This window comes from Pinus tabuliformis, chromosome 2_1, assembly GCF_031772625.1.
Source record: "Pinus tabuliformis cultivar Carrire ecotype Pingquan chromosome 2_1, CPIR1, whole genome shotgun sequence".
Lineage (NCBI taxonomy): Eukaryota > Viridiplantae > Streptophyta > Pinopsida > Pinales > Pinaceae > Pinus > Pinus tabuliformis.
Genome location: NC_142299.1, coordinates 513645411 through 513653704, shown reverse-complemented (window position 1 = coordinate 513653704; position 8294 = coordinate 513645411).

Genomic DNA, 8294 nt, shown 5'->3' with positions numbered 1-8294 from the left:
GTCTTGGTGTTCACTTGATGTTGCATGTGGATGTATCCCCTTCGCTGGAACTTGGCATGCTTCATGTGTTCATCCATTTGGGAACAAGTCTCCTAGCATGCACTCCTTGTTCATCTCGTTCGTCGTCGCACCATGTCTTATCCATGTACCTGTATTTTCAATCACTCATGACGAGATGACATCAAATCCAAAAATATCCTAGTCTACCATGATGCATCATATTTCGTTTTCAAGTGTAGGTGATCGAGAGAGGATAGGGCTCTGAAACTACACAGAGCACATTTCAGGCCGAGAGACGGGCTCCGGGGCACTTTCAAGTTAAATTGCGCAGAGGTCACTGGGAGGATGAGATGAGAAGTCCAGAACAACAGTGTCCATCTGTGGGATATGGCTCGGTTGGAGGGCAGAACTGCTTAAATTTTCCAGGGAGGCAGTGCAGATAGCAGGGAGGACACTGGCAGTGAAAAATATGCAGATTCTCTGGGGAGGCTAGCACCAAGCCACAGGAGCTTGCTAAGCGAGGTCTTCAGAAGTTGGAGGATAGCCCAAGAAAATTGCGTAGTTTTCAGGAGGAGCAGCAGGTCGGCTGACAAGGGGACTGGATGAAAAAACTGTGCAAATTTCAGGGACAATATAGTGACAGGCAGTGGATGCCTGTCCTTCATGTCTGTGCAATTTCTTCAGTGAGCAAAGGCAGGCATGCTTGCAACTTCTATACAATTTTTTGGAGGAGTGAAGCTCGGGGTCACTGCCCAGTCAAACTCTCTGGTTGACCAACGAGAAGCTTGATAGATTTTCTTGCGGGCAGCGCAGCTTAATATGGCTTGCTAAGAAACTTTTGTGTTGTTCTAGGTGACATTCAGTCTGGTCGATTCCAGGATTGCGCAGTGGAGACTACCTCGGAGGCAGCTCAAGCTCTATGCAATTCTGGGCAGCATTACATGATTACTGAGGGCTGAGACTGTGCAGTGCAGCTCAGCGGAGGTCCTACTGTTGGAGCGTGTCCGGCCGATAGAGTTTCAACAAAATGACAAAGTGTGTGAGCGAGTAAACTTGTGCATGCATGACCTTGTGAACACACACTCAACATGACTCGACAAAAAGACACATCGAACCAACAAGACAACATGCTCAATGTGACTGACCAATGGGTGCAAGTGACAAGTGTGACACTTGAGATTGATCGTTGAATGACTGTGACAACACTTGCGCGACATTACATACAAATTCGTGTGTGAGTGTGACAGATGCGTACATAGTGAACACAACTTGTACACACAAAGACAAACCTTCAACATAGCCAGAACATGACCGCAAGCATGACATTGTGACCAACATGCTAAAAGATGTCCGGTGAACGGTCAAGAGAGGAGGGTGAAAAGACTCGAAATGAGCTCATGGGATGAGCCTAAGTGTTTGAAAACATCAAGGAAAAATCCAAGGAAGGCTCTGAAATTGGATGCAGGCCAAAATTTTGGAGGGTGATGCAGCCACTACAACACTTGACGACACACTGGTTGAATACCAGCTTCTCTATTTTGGTCAATTGACAACACAGGGTCTTGGTCTATCAAGGAGTATTGAATATTTGTGCAGGTTACTTTGGATTCCTCACTTACCCCATAGACAGACATGGTTCACCTTTTTCCAACTCAGTCAAACACAAAAACAAGTTTCATCTTGATCACAGTGTTTCAAAATCAGGAAGGGTAGTTTTTCTCACAAGTTTAAAATTTTCAAAGTATAAGTTTTCATCTCTGGTGTTGCTCCACTGCCAGTAGCCCTAGACAGTACCCCAGTGGAGTCACGCAGAAACACACGCATTACTTCACTGCTAGCAATCTTGGTCAGTACCCTAATGGAGTTGCATGCTTCACCTCTCTGCGTAGGAAGCCTTTCTCTTCTTTCGCCTTTGTATTTTTTAAAAGAGGATTGTGCATAGGCACTTATTTATTTTTGGGGCAGAAGAGGGATCTTGACTTATTGAGAGCATAAGAGGTTGTTCCTTCATAGAAGCATGTAAGACCTCTAATATAGGTTTTCTCGTTTAGATTTTCCCCTTCTCTATTTTTACTAGTTGGATGAGCTTGAACACATAGAGCAGAAGACTGAGTATAGGCATGGGGTTTCCCAATGTGGACATAGGTTCATGGTTGGACCAGAGCTTCCCTTGCAGACGGCTCGTATTTTCGTCAAGACTTCATTGACTAGAGATCACAACCAATCACATAGAAGATAGACACAGGACTGGCCAAGCACTGCAGTGTCACAAGACTCCTTGGATCTCATCCACATATTCATTTAAAAAGATAGAACTCAGTAGAGCGCAACACTTATTTCCAAAACCAAAAATATCATGATATTGAGAAAACAAAAAAAAGCAAAGAAGAAATAGCAAAGTAAAGCAAAAAGACAAAAAGCAAGCAAAGAGAGCAAGCAAACAAACCAAACCAAGTCAGCAAGCAAACAAACATGCAAACCAGAAAGTAAAGACAAGCAAGAAAGTAAACCTACTCCTACTCCTACGTTAAACAATTAGGGTTATGTGAAATGAAATTTCCAGTGAAGCCACCATAGGCATACCCGACCTGTAACCACAAAGATACAAGAGATTAAAACAGATAAAAGATAGTTTGCAACGGAAAATACAAAAACTTGACAAACTTGCACAGGAGAGAGAAGGTCTCCCCTGTGGGCAAAAATATGTGTCACAACCACCCAACACACATGATTACCTCTTTGGTGACTACCGTTTTTCAACAAACCTCGGAGGCCTCTTATGAGTGTATGTTCTTCTACACCAATTTTCTTAGCAATTACGAGGAAGGACTGAAGCATGTTACTTGCAACATGACTCGCCAAGTAAAATTGTTCCAGCCATTCAACAATTGGATCATAAAATTCGTGATGGGTGTTTTGAAAGACTCATGATCTTTGAGAAGATGGGTACCTGATTCGAGAGAGGGGATCACAATGGGAATCTAGTACGAATAGATAGATCTAATCATTCTCATTTGTCATGTCAAGATAGTGAGGACCTTCCATAGCCATCAGTGCAGGCTGAAGTGCCTCACATACTTGACAGAAGTTTGAGGAGAAAAATGTTACACAGTGAAGATCATAGTGCGCGAAGCGACTGTCATCGGATGTAATGGGAAAATGATAAATTGCATGACAACCACCCAAGATAGAAGAAATATCAGACGAGTTGGTCAAGATGCTAGATTCCCAGTTTGACATTAACAGAGAATATTTTTTAACAATCTTGCGAACGCTCTGAATGATAGAACCAAGTTCGTTGTGCGCTAGATATGACAGAACGACCACCTACAACTGGTGAAAAATTGCATAGGCATCATGGTCATCACAGGAATGTAGGAATGATGTCAGCACTATGACTGTGTGAAGCCATTTGGGGTGTGGTGAAATGAGATGAACTTGATTCATGTGATAGCTTGTGCACTCGTCATCACAAAGGGAGATTGTTGGTGTGATGAGCGGGTAGATTTGAAGTGCAATATTTTCAAGAAGACCAAGGAGTTGATCATGAGAGAGAACATCTGATAAGTATGATTCTGAACAAAGATAGTCTTTGAGATGATCAACTTCACAATTCCATGATTGCATGAGAGATGGATACTCCCAACCTGAATTGGATGTAAGAGAAGTTCATGAAGAAGAGCACGTTATAACAGATTCATGGATTCGGTCATTAGTGAAAATTTGAAATTTTATAATATCACACCCAGAATAGTAAATATTTGTTACACAAGGATCCATGTCGAGTCCAACCATGCAGATAAATAGATTATGCATGAGAAACCAGATTTGATTTGGTTCGAGGGGCCTACAAGAGCGTGAGGTCCTGACATAACCATCAACGGACGTTGAAGTGCCTCGACTCCCTGACACTTCCCGGAACTTTCTAGAATTGAAATTTTTCATTTTGAGATGTGAACCAAATCATGCATGGCTTGAGGATGGTTGTTGTTGTTGATTTCAAAACTGCCTTTAGGATGGTAGCCATCTCTGTCACGGGCCTCATCAAATTTTCCAGCTTTAGCAAGCTGATTTGACAAGTTATCTGCATGCAACACACAAGATGATGACGAGTGGGAAGAGTCATGTGCATTGAGATTGTTCTCATTATGGAAAGCCTCACTACATGGTATCAATCAAGGAGATAACTCGTCAGATGAAGAAGCAAGATAACAGGTACTAACTCTGCCACATGTAGATGCGTTGTGGATGGTAGGACACACGGGCAAGTGAGGTGCAAAGGAAGTTTCGATATAGGCATATGCTTTGACTGGTGTGCATTCCAGATCTGAGTTAACGTGTACCTGAGTGAACAACAGATCACATGATGTGCTTGGGCGTTCATCACAACATACGGAAGCATGGGAGTGATGACGGCCCAAGACTGGAGGTTGATCGAATAAATTAATTGTGCATGATGTTTCACCAAGATTAGCGGATTGAGAACCAATGAAGAATGGGATCTCAATGTCTTCATGTGAACCATTTTGAAACATAGAAGAGGAATTGATTGTGTCTTCACCTTCCTACTCCTCTACCCGTATAATAAGACTTCCTTGCACATGACCGCAACTTGAGCCAGCAGCTTGAGAATCAAGAGAATGTGTGTAGCTAGCTTATGAAGCAGATTGATCAAGTGAGTTATGGTACAAGGATTCATGGCTTGTAGATGATGGATGATAGGAGAGACGTAGATTATACTCGAGACTTGGGTTATGAAAGGTGATGTCCTCTTGCGAAATGGAGGAATGAGTCTTCGCCATGGGATTTGTGAGCCATTCTGGAATTTCCTTCGTTGGAGTGGGAGATGGCTGAGAAGATGAGTTGGGAACATGTTGTGCATATTTCTCAGCTTTGTGACCACTCGGAGGGGGTATCTGCTGCGTAAATTTCTTAGCTTTGCAACCACTACGAGAGGGTACCTGCTTTGAGACCGGAAAGGGAGGAGGACAAGGAACAAACAGGGTGTTGGGATCCTCCTCTGCAAACTGAGGGGCCTCATGGTCCGCAAGAGTTGAGGGAGAAGGGAAATCAAGAGGTTCACCGTGTCAGGAAACATGAACCAAGCATTTCAACTCTTGGCTCATGAAGTCAAGGTCCACAAACCATTCAAGAATTTTGTGACAGAGGTGAAGGAAGTGGGTAGCAAAGTCCTCAACTGATTTGCCAGGCTTCATTCTTAAATGAGAGATTCTTTCATAGACATCTTGGTGGTTACACTTATCGAAGGCTTGATGGAGCTCCTTGAGGAGAGTGAGAAGGGAATGGACAGAAGCAGGTGGCAGGGTATGACACCACCGATTAGCATGACCTTCAAGGGTGAGGAAGAAAACTACGTAAACAATCTCTTCACTATCGATTTCATGAGATTCGCATAAATGAAGAAAATCAGAAATGTGCGTTATTTCCTCATCGTCAAACTTTGACAAGGAAAATTGATCGAGAAGCTCATCGAGGATTAATAGTTGATTAAGGGAGAAATGAGAGAAACACCCCGGGAGCATGAATTTTGTATGATCCATTTGGTAAGAGATTTAAACCAGATGTAATGGGCTTAGCTTGTCATCTGGCCCTCCTTCTAATGCCAGAAATGTTGACGAAGCTGGATCTGCCAACGTTCAGGGGATCTCCCCGGTATGAAGTCCCAACTAGACCTCACATCATTTGGTGTAGTAGTCCCATCTGGTATGATGTCCTGGTTTCCATTATCTTAAAGATTTTCCTTAGCTCTTGCTTGTCAATGATGAGAGTGGTTTGTTTTTTTCTTCGAAAAACATGGTTCGCGTGCCTGGTGAGTGCTTAGTGTCACTTGTTTCAAGGTTCTTTCACTGCATAGGGAGAGGGTGAGAGTGAGTCTCAAGTTGAAAGGGAATATTCCCAACTCTGTTAGAGACACATAACACAGAAGGACATGTGTAGCTTTCGGTGGATTAGTCCACACAGATGCGGCAATCACAAACACAAGGTGAGTAGATATCACGTACAACACCCAGTGAAATAGTCCACATGAGTGCGACGATCGTTATAACAAGTTTACGAAAATGAGTTTCTCAAGTATCCGATGGAATAGTCCACATGGGCAGGACAATGTTAACAGCTGATACAACACATTTCCAATAGCATACGTACTAAAACAACTGAAATAGTTCAACTGTCTTAATACAAGTTAAAGCAACATACATTACAAGCGTCCAAAGAATAGTCTTACAAATGAATACAGTACATGTGTGAAAATGTGTTGGCCTATTAACAGGATTCTGAATTAAGCGAAAGTTCCAAGACACGTCAGTACACCATTACATCACTAACCCCGATAGCAGGACATTGGAGCCACTTCTCGCTCCTCAAAGAAAAGACTACAAATTCTCAAGGCTATGTGAGAGGAGCCAAGGTGAAAATTCCTTTGCATGTACAAATGAGGGCTATATATAGACAAGGGTGAAACTGATCCTTGTGACTGTTTGACTTCCCTCATGACTGTTTGACATACATGACTCTTCACCTTTACATGACTCTTCAACTTTACATGTGGGTCTCTTAGACTTCCATGTTACATTACATTGATTACAATAGTATGGCCCATAGTAGTGATGTGGCCGAGATGACTCGTGACATGACTCAACATGACAGTGCTAGTATGTTCATGTTGATAGTAGTGTCCATGTCGCTGCAGTGCTGCTAAGTGATGAGTGTGCTCTTGGTGTATCACAGCTTCACTCCACATGGAAAGGTGTGCGGAGCCTTCGATAATCTTGGTTTTCGCTTGATGTTTCACTTGCATGTATCCCCTTCGTTGGCTCTTAGCATGCTTCATGTGTTCATCCATTTGCGAAAAAGTCTCCTAGAATATGCACCTTGTTCATCCCATTCGTCATCACGCCATGTCTCATCCATGTACCTGTATATGCAATCACTCATGATGAGACTATTTCAAATCTAGAAATCTACTATTCTACCATGATGCATCATCTTTCATTTTTGGATGCAGGTGACCAGGAGAGAGGAAAAGTCTCTGAAACTGCACATAGCACATTTCAAGCCAGGATGCGGACTTCGGGGCACTGTCAAGGAAAATTGCGCAAAGGTCACTGGGAGGATGAGATGAGAAGTCTGGAACAGTAGTGACCATCTACAGGATTTGGCTTGTTTGGGGGGAAGATCTGCGCAAATTTTCTAAGGAGGCAATGCAGGAAGCAGGGAGGACACTAGCAGTGAAAACTACGTAGAACTGGGAGGTTGGCCTACAGGAAATTTCTGCGTGGTTTCTGGGTTGAGTAGGGTGTCGGACAGCTGGAGGACAGCCCCAAAAAACTACGCAATTTTCAGGAGGAGAAGTAGGTCGGCTGACAAGGGGACTAGCTAACAGAACTGCACAAATTATGGGGACAGTGTAGTGACAGGTAGTGGGTGTTTGTCCTTCATGTTTGCGCAATTTCTTCAATCAGCAGAGGCGGGCATGCTGGCAGCTTCTACACAATGTTTTGGAGGAGTGAAGCTCGGGGTCATTGCTCAATCAAACTCTCGGGTTGACCTACAGGAAGCTTTATAGATTTGATTGAGGGCACCGCAGATTGAGATGGATTGCTAAGAAACTTTTGTGTTGTTCTGGGTGACATTCTATCAATTCGATTCTAGGATTGTGCAGTGCAGACTGCCTGGGAGGCAGCCTTGAGCTCTACGCAATTTTGGGCAGCATTACATGATCACTGAGGGTTGAGACTGCACAGTGCAGCTCAGTGGAGGTCTGACTGTTGGAGGGTGGTCCGGTCGATAGAGTTTCAACAAAATGACTAAGTGTGTGAGTGAGTAAACTTTTGCATGCATGACCTTGCGAACACACACTCAACACGACTCGACGGCAAGACACTTCGAACCAATAAGACAACATGTTCAGTGTGACTGACCAACGGGTGCAAGCGACAAGTGCAACACTTGAGATAGATTGTTGAACAACTACGACGACACTTGCGCAACATTGCATACAACTTCGTATGTGATTGTGACAAATGTGTACATAGCAAACACAACTTGTACACACGAAGACATACATTCAACATAGTCGGAACATGACCGCAAGCATGACATTGTGACCAACATGCTAAAAGATGTTTGGTGATCAGTCAAGCAAGAACGCTGCAAAGACTCGACACGAGCTCATGGGATGAGCCTGAGTGTTTGCAAACATCAAGGAAAAAACCAAGGAAGGCTCTGAAAGTGGATGCAGGCCAAAGTTTTGGAGGGTGTTGCAGCCGCTA